Below are 20089 nucleotides of genomic sequence, written 5' to 3' on the forward strand. Positions count from 1 at the left end.
TTCGTTTAATTTATTTTGTCTTCATCTTTAAGCACTGGGTTTCGCTGTTTCCTTCCCTTTCTGTTTCGTTCTCTTATCATTAACCCTTTTTTTTTGTTTCCCGTGTTTTCTTTCTCTTTCCAATCTATTTCTTACTTCCCCCACCTTTCTGCAGTGAGTTTCACCCTACTTTTTCCTGTCCTTCTCATTTCATTCTATATTCTTGCCTTCTCTTTCTATTCCATTCTATATTCCTGCCTTCTCTTTCCATTTCATTCTATATTCCTGCCTTCTCTTTCTATTCCATTCTATATTCCTGCCTTCTCTTTCTATTCCATTCTATATTCCTGCCTTCTCTTTCCATTCCGTTCTATATTCCTGCCTTCTCTTTCCATTTCATTCTATTTCTTTTTTCCCCATTTCATTCTATATTCCTGCCTTCTCTTTCCATTTCATTCTATATTCCTGCCTTCTCTTTCCATTCCATTCTATATTCTTGCCTTCTCTTTCCATTCCATTCTATATTCCTGCCTTCTCTTTCCATTCCATTCTATATCCCTGCCTTCTCTTTCCATTCCATTCTATTTCTTTTTTTCCCCATTTCATTCTATATTCCTGCCTTCTCTTTCCATTCCATTCTATTTCTTTTTTCCCCATTTCATTCTATATTCTTGCCTTCTCTTTCTATTCCATTCTATATTCCTGCCTTCTCTTTCCATTTCATTCTATTTCTTTTTTCCCCATTTCATTCTATATTCCTGCCTTCTCTTTCTATTCCATTCTATATTCCTGCCTTCTCTTTCCATTCCGTTCTATATTCCTGCCTTCTCTTTCCATTTCATTCTATTTCTTTTTTCCCCATTTCATTCTATATTCCTGCCTTCTCTTTCCATTCCATTCTATATTCTTGCCTTCTCTTTCCATTCCATTCTATATTCCTGCCTTCTCTTTCCATTCCATTCTATATCCCTGCCTTCTCTTTCCATTTCATTCTATTTCTTTTTTCCCCATTTCATTCTATATTCCTGCCTTCTCTTTCTATTCCATTCTATATTCCTGCCTTCTCTTTCCATTCCATTCTATATTCCTGCCTTCTCTTTCCATTCCATTCTATATCCCTGCCTTCTCTTTCCATTCCATTCTATTTCTTTTTTTCCCCATTTCATTCTATATTCCTGCCTTCTCTTTCCATTCCATTCTATTTCTTTTTTCCCCATTTCATTCTATATTCTTGCCTTCTCTTTCTATTCCATTCTATATTCCTGCCTTCTCTTTCCATTTCATTCTATTTCTTTTTTCCCCATTTCATTCTATATTCCTGCCTTCTCTTTCCATTTCATTCTATATTCCTGCCTTCTCTTTCCATTCCATTCTATATTCCTGCCTTCTCTTTCCATTTCATTCTATATTCCTGCCTTCTCTTTCCATTCCATTCTATATTCTTGCCTTCTCTTTCCATTCCATTCTATTTCTTTTTTTCCCCATTTCATTCTATATTCCTGCCTTCTCTTTCCATTCCATTCTATTTCTTTTTTCCCCATTTCATTCTATATTCTTGCCTTCTCTTTCTATTCCATTCTATATTCCTGCCTTCTCTTTCCATTTCATTCTATTTCTTTTTTCCCCATTTCATTCTATATTCCTGCCTTCTCTTTCTATTCCATTCTATATTCCTGCCTTCTCTTTCCATTCCGTTCTATATTCCTGCCTTCTCTTTCCATTTCATTCTATTTCTTTTTTCCCCATTTCATTCTATATTCCTGCCTTCTCTTTCCATTCCATTCTATATTCTTGCCTTCTCTTTCCATTCCATTCTATATTCCTGCCTTCTCTTTCCATTCCATTCTATATCCTTGCCTTCTCTTTCCATTCCATTCTATTTCTTTTTTCCCCATTTCATTCTATATTCCTGCCTTCTCTTTTCATTCCATTCAATTTCTTTTTTTTTCCATTTCATTCTATTTCCACTTTTTTCCATTTCATTCTTTTTCATTCTATTTCATTCTATATTTTTATTTCTCTCAGCATTTTATTCTACATTCTGCGTGTCTCTTCGCATTTCATTATGTTCACTTTTCTTTTCTTCCCTCTTCGTTGTATTTCCTTTATTCCGTGACATTTTCACCGCACAATTATTGACGCCCTTCATTCTATCTTGTTTAGCATTTTTTAGCATACGAATGAGGTGAGATGTTAGCTTAACGTCAAGACATGGTTTTTTTTGAACAGACAGCTTCAATAACGGACGCATATAGGAACCTTAATTATATCGAACCCAAAGGTGGGCGAATGCTGGTGAGAAACGGTCCTATGATTGTAGCCAATTTTCACTTTGACTCCACTGCTTAACGGCAGTGCCGTAACTAGGCAGGTGCCACAGGTGCACCCTCACAGGGCCCACTTGGAAGGGGAGTCCCAAAATGTGCCAAAATGGGCCATTCTGGGCCGAAGAATGGGCCTAAATGCAAATTCTTGCATGTGGCAGAGAAATGGCTAGTTATGGCTCTGAATTCAAAAGTAAAAAAGAAAAAACAGCCGTATTTGAAACTGTAAAATTCACACATCTTGCCATATTTTAAGTCTAATAAGCATTTCTATGAAAAGAGAGAAATTCATAAGTTCTAGAAAAATGCTTGTAAATAACTATGTTTTTTTTCTGTTTGTTTCTATCAAAAGAAGAAACTCATGAAAAACAAGACAAAAACAAATGGACGATTTTAAGTGAAAACGACTCTAACGACAAACTATCGGATTTTTTTTTCCGTGAGTATATATGGTTAATGAATTAAAAACAAACAAAAGAAAACGAAATACCGTTTTTTTCCCCCCACAAAAAACAATTTTGTTTCAGAAAAAGAACCAACATATTCATTCGAAAAGGGGAAAACAGAGAGAAAAAGGGAAGAGAAAGATCGGTCATAACATATAAAAACGCTACAAGTACGTACACGGGAACAAAATCCGAAGAAAAAAAAATATATAAATAAGATAAAACTTTAACGATCTCGGCCAGCTTTCCAATTTTATGGTAATATGTAAATCAGGCAATAACTGGAAATGCGTGGTTCGATATACATATGAGTACCAACCACACACGTAGGAAAAGAAAAAAATACCGACAATTTGTCGACAGTGACTGGTCGATAAGAGTCGACAGAAAGTCGCCAAAACAAAAAAACGTACAGGGAAAACGGAATAAATTGCGACATTTTTAAAATAAAATTTCGGTGTGTAAGTGGATATACAGATTTGTTTTACTCAATTTTTATTGCAATTTTTTCACGAAAAAAACGCGGAATATGCCGCCTTATTTTTGAAATTTTGCAAATATTGGGCATAAAATATATTATTTTTTCTAATGCTTGTGGAATTTTTTATGCTATTAAAAATTTTAGCAGTTTACATAGGCGAAATTAAGCTGCCAACGCCTGAATTACCGCTAGATGATAGCTCATGCAATGCTGTAAAAAAACTTCAATTTTTCGTCAATAGATGGCAGCAAGAACGTTGTATCAAATAATCGAAACCGCGTGATATTTTTCGTCAATAGATGGAAGCACAGATCTTGTACTAAATAACCAAAACCGCGTTATATATTCTTTTATAGAATGAAATAAAACGTCTATTCCATAGTTTCCCAACCTTTTTAGTCCCATCGCCCCCCCCCCCCCAACGCAATCTAACCCATAAGATCCTATGTTATACCAGTAGCTTCTACCGCCTCCCCTGGAACATTACATCGCTCCCCAGGGGGCGTTAACGCCCACGTTGGGAATCACTGGTCCATTCAATCAAACACTCAAACTTAGCTATGAATTCTTTGGAACGGATCTGCACTGCAGGCTTGAAAAACAAGGATACGACAGTTGTAAAGCATCCACCATTTTTAGGAATAACATGTTTAGTCACAGAACAATATTTCCCAGAAACCTGCGTAATCATCTCAGCCGGAATTAACAGAATATTATAGTTTTTTGGACTGCAGCGCCATCTGCTAACTAACCTCGTAACTAATTTACCAATTCTGTCTTATTTCAAGCCATCGCGGCTGAGACGTTTGTACGGGTTTTTGTAAATTTTGTACTAACTGTTCATGATCCCTTCCAGTTGGTTTTCTAATTCATTTTTCAAAGGGGCCCATCAGTTTTGGGACATCCATCACCCAGCAAATCAGCCGTCACAAGTCCATACGCGACTTGCCACGGAGAGCAACAGGACTACAACGGCACAGATGTTCAATCATTACACTTCACTCATAGCTCGAAAACTAAATGGCAGATGGGGTTCACAACGACCGACATGCACATTCAACACGTACCGATTCTTTAGATGTTCCGCAGAGGAATATGGACGAAGTATACGTTTGGTAGCAGTGGGCCACCCGGGCACGGTCCGGGGGCCTGAAGAAAAGAGGGGCCTCACAGAAATGAGAAGTGGTTCAAATTTTCAACAATTCCCAGGTAGGGTTTCAAAAATATCACTTGGCCCGGGAGGCCCATGGAGCTCTTAAGACGGCCCTGAGTAGTAGTAGTTCATACGCTACGTGTGAAATCATAATTTCGTTGCTTTTATACATCGTTCGTGAAATTAAACATGTTGTTATAATTATTCATAGTAAAACATCAATTAGAACAACGTATCCGTCACTGATTTGTCTGGCCTACCGTTAGACAGCACACACACACACAGCACAAGACCTTTTCCAACAGTAGATGCCAACACGAGCCTCAATAATTTTACTGTTGCCGAAACGAGATGCACTTAGCGATATTGGCGAACGGACTCGTTATTAACGGGTTCGATCTTAAATTTCACGCGGGTTTTGAATAATTGAAACGGCACTCGCGTATCCGATGGTGCCATCGAATTTCCGGGCCGTTCGAAAGCGAGGAACTAGTTAATGCATAAGATGGATCGCATTTTAAGCGAAATGTTTTTGCAGAATGTTCTCGCCGTGCGTTTGAATCGATTCAAGTTTTAACGAAGGCGGAAAACTAATTAAACAGGAAAATACACAAAAGTCGCATGAAACGTTAATTACTAAAATAATAACAGCGGATAAAAGATTTATAAAAGAAAACAATAAGATTGAAAACATTAAGTTCAAAGTGCTTTTATTAAAGACTTTTGACGGAGAAAAGCATTAAAACGAATGTTTCAATCTCATGGAGAACTTTTTCCCTTCATTATTCATTAGATTCCTCCCTCACCCCATCCCAAGTAGAAGCTTATGAAACGATTTCGTCTGATTAGCTTTTTCACTCTTGTGTGTGTGTTTGGTCTATTCGCCAGGAAAGGATTCGAAATTTTCAGAAATGTAAGTATTTCTAGGCTTTTAATCACCGAAATGATTTCCACTCGCATCAGCGGAATGTAAAGAAAAGCCGCCGTCAGTCTATTTGTCTGGTTCTTTTTTTTTTCCACGTAAATTACATTAATTGAGATTTTAAATCTTCGATCGTAGGACTCTTGCAGTGGTTCCCAACTTTTGACAAGCAAACGTAGGACGACGCGTGGTACAGACCTGGCCTGGCCACGGAGGAGGGCTTACCTGAACATCATACGTGACCCCGCTCTGTCCCTTGAGGGATATAAGCAGGTCACCTTACGGCTGGGCCATGCTGTAAAAACACCTCCAATATCCAGGCCAGGCAGGCAACTCCGACTCGAGATCCACAGGGCTCACCCGAGCCAACAAGCCAACGAGGGAAGACGCGTGGTCCAGGACCTGACCTGGCCAGGGAGGAGGGCTCACCCGAGCCAACAAGCCAACGAGGAAAGACGCGTGGTCCAGGACCTGGCCTGGCCACGGAGGAGGGCTCACCCGAGCCAGCAGGCCAACGAGGGAAGACACGTGGTCCAGGACCTGGCCTGGCCACGGTGGAGGGCCCACCCGAACACCAATTTGTTTTTATATTTGCATAATAAAGCATCCGACATTGCCCAGCCCCCCATCCGGGGCAATAGCTAAAATTGGCAATGGTCGATAGAGCCTGGGCGGTGCACGGTATGAAATGAAATGGTTCCCAACTTTTTTTTTAGGCCATGGACCACCAAAGCATCTCTGAAATCCTGATGTCCTTCTCCCCATACTTTTTTGATGGGGGTTGCCCCCCCCCTCCCCTAATTGAAAATAAGGACTTATCGGGCTGTTAGGTTGTAGTCTGCTATTTCTTTCAAACGTTCCGCCCGAAGATGTATGGCGGGCATCTTTAGGGGTGAGTCTGGTACTACCGAGTGCCAACGACAACAACAATCTATAGCAAGTGAAGTCGGAACAGTTGATAAGAAGAGCACCTCGTTGGCACTCGGTACTACCAGCCTCACCTCTGAAGATGCCCACCACAGCTTTAGGTGAAGCATCGGGAAAAAAAACAGCAGACCGTGGCCTAACAGCCCGGAAAGTCTTTATTCTCAGTTAACTCATTGTTTGCGCACTACTATTTATAGTAAATGGTCTTTATAACTTTCTACATATAGAGTATTATTTTGTGAAGGAGATCGTGGACTCCCCTTTTATGGGCACGGGGACAGGGGGTCCGTGGACATGATCCTCCTTGTGGGGCGTGGGCCCCACGTTGAGAATCACCGGTCTATTGGAAGATTATTATTATGGGAACCAGCAGACCACCATTGTGACGGCGGTGGGGTTTGAACCTGCGTCCTCGTCATGCGAATCACTCCGACTACACCACCACGTATACACTTGCTATACAAGTAATTGTACTTGTATAGCAGCTGTGGTGGTGATGGTATAGTCGGAGTGATTCGCATGACGAGGACGCAGGTTCAAACCCCACCGCCGCCGTCACAATGGTGGCCTGCTGGTTCCCATCTTCGAGGCGCGAATGCGAGCTGATCTCGCCGTTAAAAAAGTTCTGGCCACAGAGAGCAACAAGCCGACAACGCTACAAATATTCAAACATTAAACTCCACTCACAATTTTAAATATGGCAGCAGCAAAAAATTAACATACGCACTCAGACTGTCGGGTGCACACACTCACACTTCCGGCACTACTCAATCGGTGGTAAATTGCCTATGGCGATAGACCGGAGTTGTGATCGAAGAAAGTATACTCGAATACCTGTTGGTTCTTGAAAGTGTGCGATGCAGCTCTGGTGAGAGTTCGTCGCGAGACAAGGATGTCCGCTCGCTTCATTTTGTTATTCACTATGAATTAGGATCGAACCGACTCATTTCCTCACCCAACTGTTCTTCTGTCCTCGTCTTGGACAGAGGTGACTTCCGGCGAGAGCATATTTAGGCGCCATCTATCGGTGGTCTCTCTTCGGAAGGGATGAAACTTATCATCTACGTTCTTCCCCGGAGTCGAACCTGTGAAACTTTTTCTAGCTGGTAGACGAGCATTTTAGTACCACCACTACTTTTAACCGAACATGCACCTCGTACGTACACATTCCTTTACGGAATTCCTAACGAATCGGCACATGCCGGAATGTGTGTTCTGAGTGTATGGCCCTAACGTATTTATGCTGTCGATTTGCCTTTGTTTCGTGTTCATGCTGCCATCTGGCTTCCATTTTCTGAAGTAAATAAAGATGGAAATGCTTGAATTTTCTTGTTTTGTCAGCATCGTGCTGTAGGTCTGCGTGCTCTCTGCAGGGAGACTTTTTCAAATGGGAGACCACCTCACATTCGTGTCTCGAATTTGGAAAACCGCAGAAAACCAATTTCCGCCGACTACCACTGTGCCGTCAACGGGAGTTCGGCCCTGGATCCTCGGGATGAGAGTCCAGCACGATGCCCACACGACCGCACAGCGGCAGCATTTTAGCACTGCACCGCTCAATTCGCGCTGGTATAAAAATTAATATTAGGGCATCATAACAACTATAGATAAATCAGGGCTAGAAAGAGGAGGAGGACTCGACTCGCGTGTTAGTGAATCATCAGAGATAGGCTGACCATATTTCCTCGAGAGAAATACGGGACATTAAGATTCCAAATACGGGAAAATACGGGACACTGCCAACTATCGCCAAAAATGACGCCAAAACCAAACAAAGTTGCCAAATATTGTTGAAATGACAGGGAAATCAAAATGGTGGGAAATGAACCATTACTGCAAATTGAAGTGGATTAAAATGAATTCCACGAAGAAAAACGTTCACCAAGATGAATGGGGAGATTAATATTCTTATTTATAGTTGTAATTATCATGAAATAATTTATGAGTTGAAAAATAATGTCAATCTTTGACTTCAATAAAGAGTAAATATTCATGTAGGCTTCGTGTAAAATACGGGAAAAACCGGGACACCTTTGCCAAAAAGTCGGGACGATCAAAAAAAGAGAAAATACCAGGACAGTCCCGGGAAATACGGGACATACGTCCCGTCTGATTAGGTCACCCTAATCAGAGAACAAAGCAACACTTGTCGGGACGGAAGCACAAGTGCACACGCTTGCGGTCGTTGGTTAGTCATCCGTTGAAAAGTCTCTGTGGCACTTGGAGCCAGAAACGAATCTTCTAATCCAGTATATTATCTAGTAATGCAACTTGGACACCCTCATGAAGATGATGCCAACTGCCAGCGTTGGGGGAAAACGTTCTCGCATCGACAACAGCACTCTGATAGGTTCCACAAAAACACAATTCTTCCTCACTCTTCATTCGGAGGTGGAATGGATGCAAATTGCCTCTGTCAAAATCAATATTCATTCATCTGGAATTTTCAGTTCGAAATATGGAAGGGAGGTGGCGGCACCAGTAAAACACCAAAAAAACATAACTCTGATAGCACGTTAGGACCACACAATGCACTTTGAATACACATTCCGGTATGTACCTTATTCGTTAGAAATTCCCCTGAGGAAAATGGGAGAGATATAGGCAGCTTCTCAGCCCAAGACATCAAGGAAACAGATATATTCTGGATACTATGCGAAGGTGAAGTCAGAAGGAAAAGTCATCTGGTCTACATTCGTGGCCTGCAGGCGCTGTTCGCCTGTGCACCTGCCCGTGTTCCCACCATATCTATGTATTAAATGTAATTTTATGTACAGTAAATGGTGGAAATGTGGGTGCGGGGGGGGGGGATTGTGGGAGGAGTCCTGCTGTTGGCTAGCTTGGGGCTGTCCGGCCTGGTGCGGGTGGTTTGTCGGTCTTGGATGTGCGATTTTTCCACCGTGGCCCACGTCTCCTGAACCAGTTTATATCCCCTGCCTAGGGGAACAGAGTGGGGGGGGTCACGGTTGGTCTGGAGGTCTCTGCCGAGACTTGGAGGCAGTGTCGTGTCTCCAGTGGTGTAAATGGTAGCATGCTTGTCCGGTTTGCAAGAGGGCCTTGCTTCGAATCCCGCCGGAGACCAGATGACATTTCTTTCCGAGTTCACCCGCGGTATAATATCCAGAAAATCTCTGTCCCCAGAGGTATGTTCAGGAGGTCCATGTATTGTTAATTAGCAGTAGTAAATTGCCTCTGCGGAGATATAAACTGCCTTTCCTAACCAGACCCAGCCGTCGTCGTCGACAACAACAATCCGGAATTCACAGAGAAAGGGCCGGAAAACCCACGCTCGAAAAAGAGGTTTTGCGTAAACCAATATCAAAATTGATAATACCCTGTAAAAGAAAGAGGGAGCAGCATGGGACTAAAATTAACGCCATACAAGCGAGTTTTCACGCGTATCCTTACATATGGATAGGCGAGGCATTCTTTTACTTCATTTTAGAGCCCGAGCTCTATCGGATTACACCGGTGAATGTTAGCAGGGAGAGAGAAGACGGTTCGCAACCACCCTGACTGAGGAAAGTGCCGTAAATTACCACTCCAAATTCATGACAAGGCTCACGTTTTAACATCCAAAACTGACAAAAAGTGGGCTCTTAAAATCTCGCGGCACGGGGGCAAAAAATCTACACAAATTTTTATGACAGCGGCTCACGAATATTATTATTATTATTACGATGTCCCAACACACACGCCTAAAATTACAATTCATTTTTATTAGGCATGTGGTAAATTTCTTTCGAAGCTAGAGAAGAAGTACGGAATGTGTACAGGATGGCCTAAAACGGACTCGTGGTTTGTGATACCGAATGGCGAGGAAACTGTGATAGTTTCGTTGTAGTAAAATTATTCTTTGCGGGACACTGATTTTTGTTAGGACACTCTTCCTTGTACCACAGTGGACTCCAAGTTTTCAGATAACAGCACGGTGCTGTATATAGCAAAAATTTAGCTGGGAAAATTTTTCTTCTCTAAAATTAGTGCATACATTATGATCCACGTTAAAGATATACAGATCCACGCATGCGCTGAGAAGTATGAATAAGGGGCCGTTCAAGTATTACGTCATCATCGATGGGGGGGGGGGTGGTTCCGATTTACTGACTTTTGATGACAGGGGAGGGGGGTTTGGGTAATGGTTACGTAATCAACCACCCCTTATGAAAATATGAGTTAGGATTCAGCTGATGACGAAATTTTTCTGACAAGGGGGGAGGGGGTCAGCGTTTTGCTGACTTTTGCTGACAAGCGGGGCGGGGGGGGGGAAGACGGTCAAAAATGGCTAAAAATTTGCATACGTAATACTTGAACGGCCCCTAAATAATAATAGCATACGGTAATTTTCAAATGATTTTAACACGATTACCACATTGTCTTATTTCCTTGAAATTCTCTGCATTTGAAAGACAAAATTTGCTTTTTTTTAAATAACTTTCTTTTTCAGTTATTACTGATATTTGCTATTTTCTTTCTGATCGATTGATCAAATTCAAAATAATAATATATCCCCTCATATATTGACAACGAAAAAAACTGAAATAGACAATGATGTCGAAGTATTTTCAAATCAATGTTTCCATGCTTAAATCAGGCTTTTCATTCACATTTTTTTTTCGTTATAAAGCACAAAACTTCAAAACCAAACTGCTGAAAATCGCAAAATATCGTTCATATTTTCGATTTGGATTTTTCCTTTTTCCGGACCATTTTCCGCGTTTAATGGAATTTCAAACAAAAAATAAGAGGAAAAGATTATTTCAAATTCGAATACAAGCTCATAGTGTTACAAACACTTGAAAAATTTATTATTTGTTGATTGTTTAAATTTTTGTTTATATAGGCTTATCTCTGATTTTCTTTCAACACCAATTTAAAATTTACAAAACAAAAATCTGCCAGCAAAAATGAATCTTTGCTTTCAAAATTTATCTCAGCGATTGTGAGACTTCCTCATTGGGCGTTGACCTAACGATCTGACATTAGTTCGTACTGAACTAAGCGGCACATTTGATCGGTTCTAAGTGACCCGTGGCACAATTCCAGAGCATTTAAGTGGCCCATGGCGTATTTTCAGATCACTGAAGTAAGCCCGTGGCACGTTCGAAGATCACTTAAGTGACCCGCAACGTAGTTCCAAAACACTTAAGCGATCCGTAACACATTTAGAGAATCCCTTTCAGCGACATGTGGCGCAAATTTAGAGCACTTATGCGGCCTCCAATGAGGTGCTGCTCCAATGCAGTTTTGCGTCACTGAAATTGCCAGCGGCGAATTCCCATATTACTTGAGTGATCCGCGGCGCAGTTCCAGAGCACGTAAGTGGCCCGCAACATATTCCTAGAGCACTTGAAGGATCGACGGAACATTTAGAGATCACCAAATTGTGTGTAGAGGACTTGTCAACAGGGAGAATGTTAGTTCAGGTGCCCACAAACCAGGGCAGTGTTTCTCAACCGCAGGGCCGCGGTCCGGTATCGGGCCCCGACATCAGTCAAACCGGACCATGAAAGGTTAACCGATTCATTTTTACTCGTTTATACCCCATTAGGCGCGCGTATAACCGGGTCTTCCACTCACATAAAAGAAATCAACCGGGCCGCGGGCTTCCAAAGGTTGAGAACCACTGAAAAGTCTTACTCGTTTTTTTTGGCACACCGAGTAAGATGCCTTTAAGAATACTTCAGATTTTTGTAAATGGTGGTTGACGACGTAATACTTGAATGACCCCCCCACAGCTACTACTACTTACCACACACGCAACTCGTACACATTCATTCCTCTGCGAAATTTCTAACCAATTGGTACTTGCCGGAATGTGTGTGGCCTCTGACGTATTTATATGTTGTCGGAGTTGATCTTGTTTAGTGTTCTTGCTTAGGCTGCCATATGACTTCCATATTTTGAAGTGAAGATGGTAGGAGCTGGAATTCCCCCCCCCCCCACGCTGTGTAATTATTGCGTTGAAAGTCCTCGATAGCATAGCTTTCAACTTTGGGGAATGAGAGTTGGGATGGGTTTTCTCTCGCGGATCTTAATTACGTACAAAAACCATAAACAGACAAAAATTTAAGGAAATTTTCGCCAATACATTAAAATTATAGGGATTTTCACACTTTGGAAAAATGTGATATCGTGATAGTCATCGCCAATCAGTAAAAAGCTGCCAATTATCGTCGTGCAGAAGGGTGAATTACTTTGCACCTGCTAAACTCAAATCGAAATCACGGCAACAAAAAAAATCGCCACCGGGCTGTAACAAAGGCCATCTCGCTGATTCGACATTAGAGAGACCAATCGTCCGAGTGGCGCCGTGGTAAGATGCTCGTCTTCCACTATGAGGGTTACCATCAAGATCCATGGGTTCGAATCCGGGCATAGAACGTTAGACGCAAGTTCTTTACCTACCGAACCTGGGGCGACCACCGATGGATAGAGCCTTCATTTCCCACCCAACTCCTGGTTGGAAATTGCCGTATGGCGATATATGGCCGAAGTTGGTGTGCGGTGAAGCAGTAGAGAGGCCAGATTCAGGAGGGCTGTTTGGCAAATTTCATTTTTCCTTGCCAAACTGAAAAATTTGTTCGTGATTTAGCGCAACGGCGACTTTTCAGTTTACGCACGTGACGCAATTTTGCATTTTGCAGCAAAACATAGGAATTTTTTTTTGGTTAATACTTTGGGGAAAAATTCCCCGGCCTCCCGAGAAAGTAGGGATTTGTTTCAATCATTGTCAAAATTCGGGAGGTATAAGTCCTCTTCGTGGAAATTCGGTGCCTCCCGCAGAAGCCGTGAAACTTGGCAGCTTTGAAATGAACACAAAACGGCATGCAACCGTTCTCTAAACCCTCTAAGGCAGTGGTTCTCAACCTTTTCAAGCCCGCGGGAGGTGCTGGTCGAAGGCCCGGTCAAACACACGACCAAAGGAAAATGAATGAGGAAAAATGAAACGGCTAATCACTCGCGACCCGGTATTAATGATATCAGGGCATGGCGGTTAAGAAACACTGCTCCAAGGCATACACCCACCCCATGGCCCGCTGGCCAAATGTGACCCTCGGAGCCATTTGATGTGTCCCGTGAGGTCAAACCTAGTTTTGTATATAAATCAACCAAGTTCCACATTTCTACATCAATTGAGTGACCCGCGACTCATTTCAGATCACGTAAGCAGACTGCGGCGCATTTCCAGTTCTCTTAAGCAGACCGCGGCACATTCACTTTCTTATTGCAAGTTTCAAAACGCTTTAAACACAGCTGCGGCACGATTCCAGATAACTTAATTGACCGTGGCATATCGACAGATCATATCCAGTTCCAAATTATTCAATCAGCCTATTTTTAGATCACTCAAATGTCCCGCTGCACATTCCTAGGTAACCAAATTGACAGCGGCACAATTCCAGATTATCCGAATTTCAGATCATTCAAGCGGCCCGCGGCAGAGATAACTTAATTGACCGCGGCATATTGACAGATCACCGCGGCGCAGTTCCAGATTATTCAAGCGTCCCATTTCAGATCACATAAGTATCCCGCGGCACATTCCGAGATTGAGTGGCCCGTGACACGTTTTCCAATAAACGAAGCTATCCTACAGGTTGAGCACCCTTACTGTAAGGCATGGGTTTCCAACTGGTGTTCCGCCGAACTTCGGGGTTCTGCATAATCAAATTGTGTACCACATACTCAAAACGAAAATTATATAGGGACTTTTCCTTGGCTTATTTGGCGACGTCGTTGATTTAACACTCGTTATTTGGTGACAATGGCGATTAAATGTTCGTTATTTGGCGGAAAAGCTCTTTTGCTCGCAAAATGAAAAGTTTCGTTGAGATTTGGCAAAATAAAAATCGAGACAACCGTTACCTGGTCGTTTCTGCAGCTCGCGGTGGCGACTTTTTTTTTTACAAACGGAAACCGACTCGCATTTTGCGCTTTAAAATCGGAATACCAGATAAAACCCTTCTTTAGCCGACCACAGCTGCAAGATCGCGGTTAACTTTCGGGTTTTTACGATGAGAAGCCCGATATAAGATATTAAGCCCGATCTAAGACGATTAGATTTTTCGACACGATGATTTTCCCTCTCATTTTGGTGGTAGGATTCTGAGGCAATCTGCATATAGGGTACCTGATTAGGAAACTTGAAAATAGAAAGTCACTTTGTAGAAGGCGACCCCCAAAATTAATTTGCCCAGCCCGAGAGGCCCATGATTACGTGTCAACAGCATATGCTCTAGATCAGTGTTTCTCAACCTTTTCTTGCCCGTGGCCCCCTTTGAACCATATTTTTTTCTCGTGGCTCCCCTGTCTTACCCAGAGTTTTCAACTCTCATCTAGAAGCAAGACACTTTATACGTATTGAAATGATTTTTTTCAGTGAATTTATACTGAACGAAAATTGGCCTCCAGACCACTAGCCTAGAATTAATTGATCTCCCCAATAGTCCGAGTTCTATCAGGACCGTCTCAATATCATGGGGCGTCCCTCCTTAGGCAAAGTGATGCTATGGTAGTCCCATACTTTAGCTGGAAATAAACTGTTTACATATTTTCAAAATTAATTGTACTATACAAAATGTAAGGTGGGGGTGATGGGCATGAGGCCCCTCACAAGAGTGGGACTGACAGAGCTACAGCCCGGGGCCTAATATGGTTTTCATCTTTTTTTTTTTAAATTAAATTTCATATAGGGAAGGGGGGTCTGAAAAATTTAGCCGGGGACTTGAGAAAAACCCCATCTTAGGGAACTTGTTGCAAAATGTGGGCGGTGAGGCCTGGTGGGTCCATGCCCTAAAGAAGGCCCTGGTTTTATGGGATTCTCTCTCTCTCACTGTAAGTGTTAGTCACTAATATAAAATCTTTATTTCTTCACAACTTAATTCTTCTTCTCAGCTCTCCAAACCACCTGTCATAGCCAATTTCTCCATTTTCTTCCGTGGCCCCCTTGAAGTATTCCAGTACCCCAAGGGGGCCATATGGCCCCCGGTTGAGAACCACTGCTCTCGATAACCTCCTCCAGGTGAAAATTGATGAATGAGTTGCCAATTCTATTCGCTGTCCCGTTCCGATATTTCCGTGTTGAACAGAAACGTGCATAAATAAAATTTAAAATAGGGAATTCGGGCAATACTTATGCGCATTTCTACTTCTACACAGAAATAGGAGGCACCCTGCTGCCACCTATCGAATAAAAACAAAACTATATTATAATTTGGATCCAAACTGGTACGCAGCAAGCGAAAAATGTTTTGTTAATACCATATATTATTTTTTATGCTGCACACCTGTGTGAATTTTACGCGCCACAAATATTTACATTGTTGTACAGTATAAAAAACAAACAGGCATACAAAGGACTCTCCGGTTTAAAATCAACAACCAATTTCACTCCCGACAAAATGGGAAGTTTTGTTTTTATTTGATAGATGGCAGAAGTGGTCCCAGCATAAAGCTTTTTTTCTCTCGTGTACAGGGTGTTTCAAAATGAGGATCATCCGATTAAAAAAAAATTTATTCGGCTTTTAATCTGTTTTGATCGAGTAATGTATAGGTAGAAAGAAATCTCGTGTTTCACGCAGTTGCCGACAGGTAGCGCTAACGCTCTTTCTTCGGCTGCCACTTCAGTATTTGCCAAGATGGCGACTGCACAACAGAAATCGTTGTGTTCTAAGCTGCGTGAAGTGCGAGTCCGTAACAACTGTTCATCGCGCTTTTCGTCGACAATACCCTTGGTGTGGAACTTTTCCCATCGCTCAGAGCATTAGGCGATGATATAAACTAGTGATTCCCAACGTGGGCGTTAACGCTCCCCCCTTGGGTGCGATGGAAAGTTCCAGGGGGGCGGTAGAAGCTACGGGTATAACATAGGATCCTATGGGTTAGATTGCGTTGGGGGAAAAAAATTTCTAAAGAAGTGGGGCGATGGGACGAAAAAGGTTGGGAGACACGGCTTGTGTGTAAAGCCCCTGGCCGTCCCCGCATGTCAGACGAAAATATGGAGCGCATTCGACAGTTTCGCACGTGTAGTCCACAGAAATCTACTCGCAGTGGATGCAAACATGCTCGCAAACTAGCCATTTAATATAAAATTAATCTTAAGTGCCTATCTATATAAAATTGATTTTCTCTATGTTCTTTACAAATCTACAATTTTAGATCGATCGTCGCCAAATTCCACTACTTTAACTAAGCATTTTTTGAAGCAGAAATAGGGGAGGGGGTGGAAATACCTAGCGCCCCTTTGAAAAGGGGAGGGGGGGGGGAAATCATTTGTAGGTTTCTTTAAATCTAGATTTGTTTCTTTCATGAGTCGCGCAAAAAGTCGCCATACTGGTTAACTTGGATACGGTTTGCATGTTCCTCAAAGAAAGAGAGATATCACATGATCTGAATAAAACCCGGGCAGCGCCGGGTATTATAGCTGGTGTTCAATATTTTTCGTAAGATAGCATTTCAAATTGGGTGATTCTTTTTGAAACACCCTCTATAATAATCAGGTAAACTGCATTAGCTGTTGCTAAGTGAAAAAAATGGTATTTCCAAGATGGTTGCTCGCTTATGCCATTGAAAAAACACACAAACACACATGGTAAAAACATGCACAAGAAACGATTTCATAAACAAGTAATTCGTGTATTTTTTTTCGAAAAAATTCTTTTTTTTTGTAGCAACATTGATTTTTTTTTTTTAGAACATGAGAAAAAACATTTGTTTGAGACATACAAGAAAAATGCAACAAGTAGTTTTTTTTTACTTAAAAATATATAGAATATTTTCTTTCCTCCATATTTTGAAACATGTTAACATGCCCGTGGATCATACCATATTCTTTTCAAACAAAATTTACACATGTAGAAGATTCCGACTGATCATAATTTAAGATTGTTATCTTAGAATTCACATTGAAAAAACACACACATACACACACGCACAACATGAATAGCTGCTGAACCCCTCTCAACGAACATTCATTTGTAGTTAATATATTAGAATCATGTAATGTATAATTATGAGGGGAGAAGAAAATATATTGAAACTTGCATGATGCTAAGGATCATTGTTACATTGCATTGAGAAATTTTTTTATAGGGTTACATGATTAGGCCAAATGTAAGCCATAGTTGGCTAAGAGCGAGAGTGTGATGCCTGGTATCCATTAAAAAAAATAATATTCATTATTGAGTTCAAATATTTATCCCATTTGTGAGTAATTATTATTTTAACAAATCGAAACAAGAACGTATTCGACAATATAGCTGCTCAATAAAGTTGCGAGAGGAAATATGTAACAATTTTTCAAAATTCAAATGTATTATGCCATACTTGATAGAATTTTTCTCTCGTCTCGGAATAAACTTTTCTATGGGTTTCACAGATGCAAAGAAGACTGCTGAGGAAAAAATTGATGCAGAATATGTTTATTATCTAGTAATAAGTATAGCATAAGTGTTTGATATGAAACGAGTCTAATAAAGTTTCAAAACAATGTTTAAGCTTTTAATCAACGTGGGCTTAATTTGCACATGGGCAAGCGAGTGTTTGGCCCAGAAGACCTATAATTTAGTGCTCCAAATGTTAAATATTATAAACGTTGGGCCAAACATCTGTGGCAAAGTAAAAAAAAAAAAAATGATTGGCGTCAACAAAAGACCTACATGTGACCTGTAGTAAAATGATTGTTATGATGAAATGTTTTTTTTAGAGAATAAAATAGTTCGAATTCTCATGCAATAGGTGATGGTGCTGTGAGAAACATTTAAAAAGCAATAGCTGTAAAAATTGAACACACAACTAGTTGCAATACAGGCTTTCATCACTAACGTCCAGTGAAACATGTAACTTCTAGGTTGTTAGGCAATGGTGCAACAAGGGGGGGGGGGGAAGGAGGACATCCTAACTGAACACAGAATATGAAAAATCTCTGGCAAATCACACAAGCATTACTATTTCAGTTTGTGGTGACACATTTTTTTTTCACGTTTGATTAGGTGCAAAATCTAAATGAGAACAATTTTCTCAACTATTACCAGGCAAATTTATCTGTGGAATGAGAAGGATGTTATGCAGAGATCTGCCCTTACATCGGTTTAAAAAAAGCCTGGCAGGCTGCAGAAGAGTTGTATTAGGTGGTTTTACTGAGTATGTGTGGCTCTGATTGAATGCCTGTGGGGTCTGGTGCGATTGGTCATTAGAGGTAAATTTCTTCCCCGGCTCTCTTCAGGGTCTCATCTCATTCTGTGCTCCATTGTAATCATTTGTCACCAATTTTACAGGATCCAATTTCAAGCCAAGATATGAACTTGATGATAGCCAGAAAGGAAATGACTAGGTAAAAAATACCCAACCAATCACTGCCAGAACTCACAGGCAGCCAATCAGATAGCCTAACAGTCCCAAAAATGCATATATATTTCAGCTGCAGTACTTATCAGATTTTTATTTTTATTTCAATGTGCAAACCATTTCTAGCTCAAGCCACATTTGAGAGAGATTTTAGTCAGAGAATTTTATTATTATTGACTTGGATTTGCAATAGATTTCTCGATCACTTGTGTGCTTAATGTCTGTAGGTTTTAAAGGTAACTAAACACAAACAGCACCTATGAGTGAAATTTTGAACCACTTTCCCGAAGTGAAATTCTTGACCATAACATTGTTTTACCAGTCAAGACACTCTAATATGTTGATTAATAGATTTTTTTTTAAAATTTTATTGTGGAATTTTAGCCAAACCCTACACATTCAACAACTAACGGACAAACAGCTTGTAACCTTGTGTGTCCTGTGCTCTGTTCTTCAAGTACCAAATTAGAGTTTTCATTGGTCATTTTCTGCATATGAGGACTAATTAGACTGGGACCTATAACTTATTGCTGACTCTAAATGGCAGTATTCAACATTTTGAACTTTTTATACTCACCGAGAGGTTGGTGTGCTAACCCTTCGGTGCGAGGACTCCCTGCGGTAGCAATATTTTTCTGTGGTCATGTTGTCGAATTTGAGTCTTGCAATCAAATATTGTATTTACAGCAGCGTTCTTCAACCACTGGCCTGTGAAACATTTTGCTCAATTCATAGAGCAAGCTAAATGATTTTAGATTAAATTCATATTATACCGTCTCTATATAGATTTTTATTTCTATCTTAGCTATTAGTAGTTGTGTAAATTACTTTTAACATTTATTTAGTTTTTGCCAGTCCACAAACTACTTTTCCTATATTTCCTTTTTACCCACTCTTCAAATTATTTCTTCCATTCATACATCTTTGGGTAGTCTGCAAATTGATTCTACCATTTTCACCAGTTTGTGAAATTTCTGTCTGAATCATCAGTCTACAATTCTATGTAAGTTTTCTGCTTATGGGGCCTCTGTGATGTAGTGCTACTTTTCCAATAAATCAGTTAGTAATTCCTTAGAATACGAACTGGGCTAGGATGGCTGGTCCACATTTGTAAAAAAGGTTGAATAAAATTGATTTTTTAAGCATCTGGTGCTTTTCAACGAATTTCAGACGTGTTTCTAGACTACACATCCAATGTCGTACATGTTCGCCTCCTACAGGAAAGAACATGACCACCAAATAATAGAAAAGATGCATAGAGTGTTCAGTAATATTGGTTTAAGCAAATTTCGCACTTATATAGCATTAATGTGCTATAAATATCAGATTCAGAATGTCATTCCGCATGTACTAAGCTTGCCAACAGTCCTAGACAATACTAAATACCATCACTCATACCATACAGCTATTGAAACTTGATATTAATGATAAATGCCACTTCAAATTTCCCCTCAATAGTCTTCTCCGCAGTGCGAAACGCAAATCAAATATTCAAAATATACAAACTAA

Source organism: Pholcus phalangioides, unplaced genomic scaffold, assembly GCF_987345545.1.
Source record: "Pholcus phalangioides strain wild (caught in Gottingen) unplaced genomic scaffold, Ppha-v1.0 ptg000024l_1, whole genome shotgun sequence".
Taxonomy (NCBI): Eukaryota; Metazoa; Arthropoda; class Arachnida; order Araneae; family Pholcidae; genus Pholcus; species Pholcus phalangioides.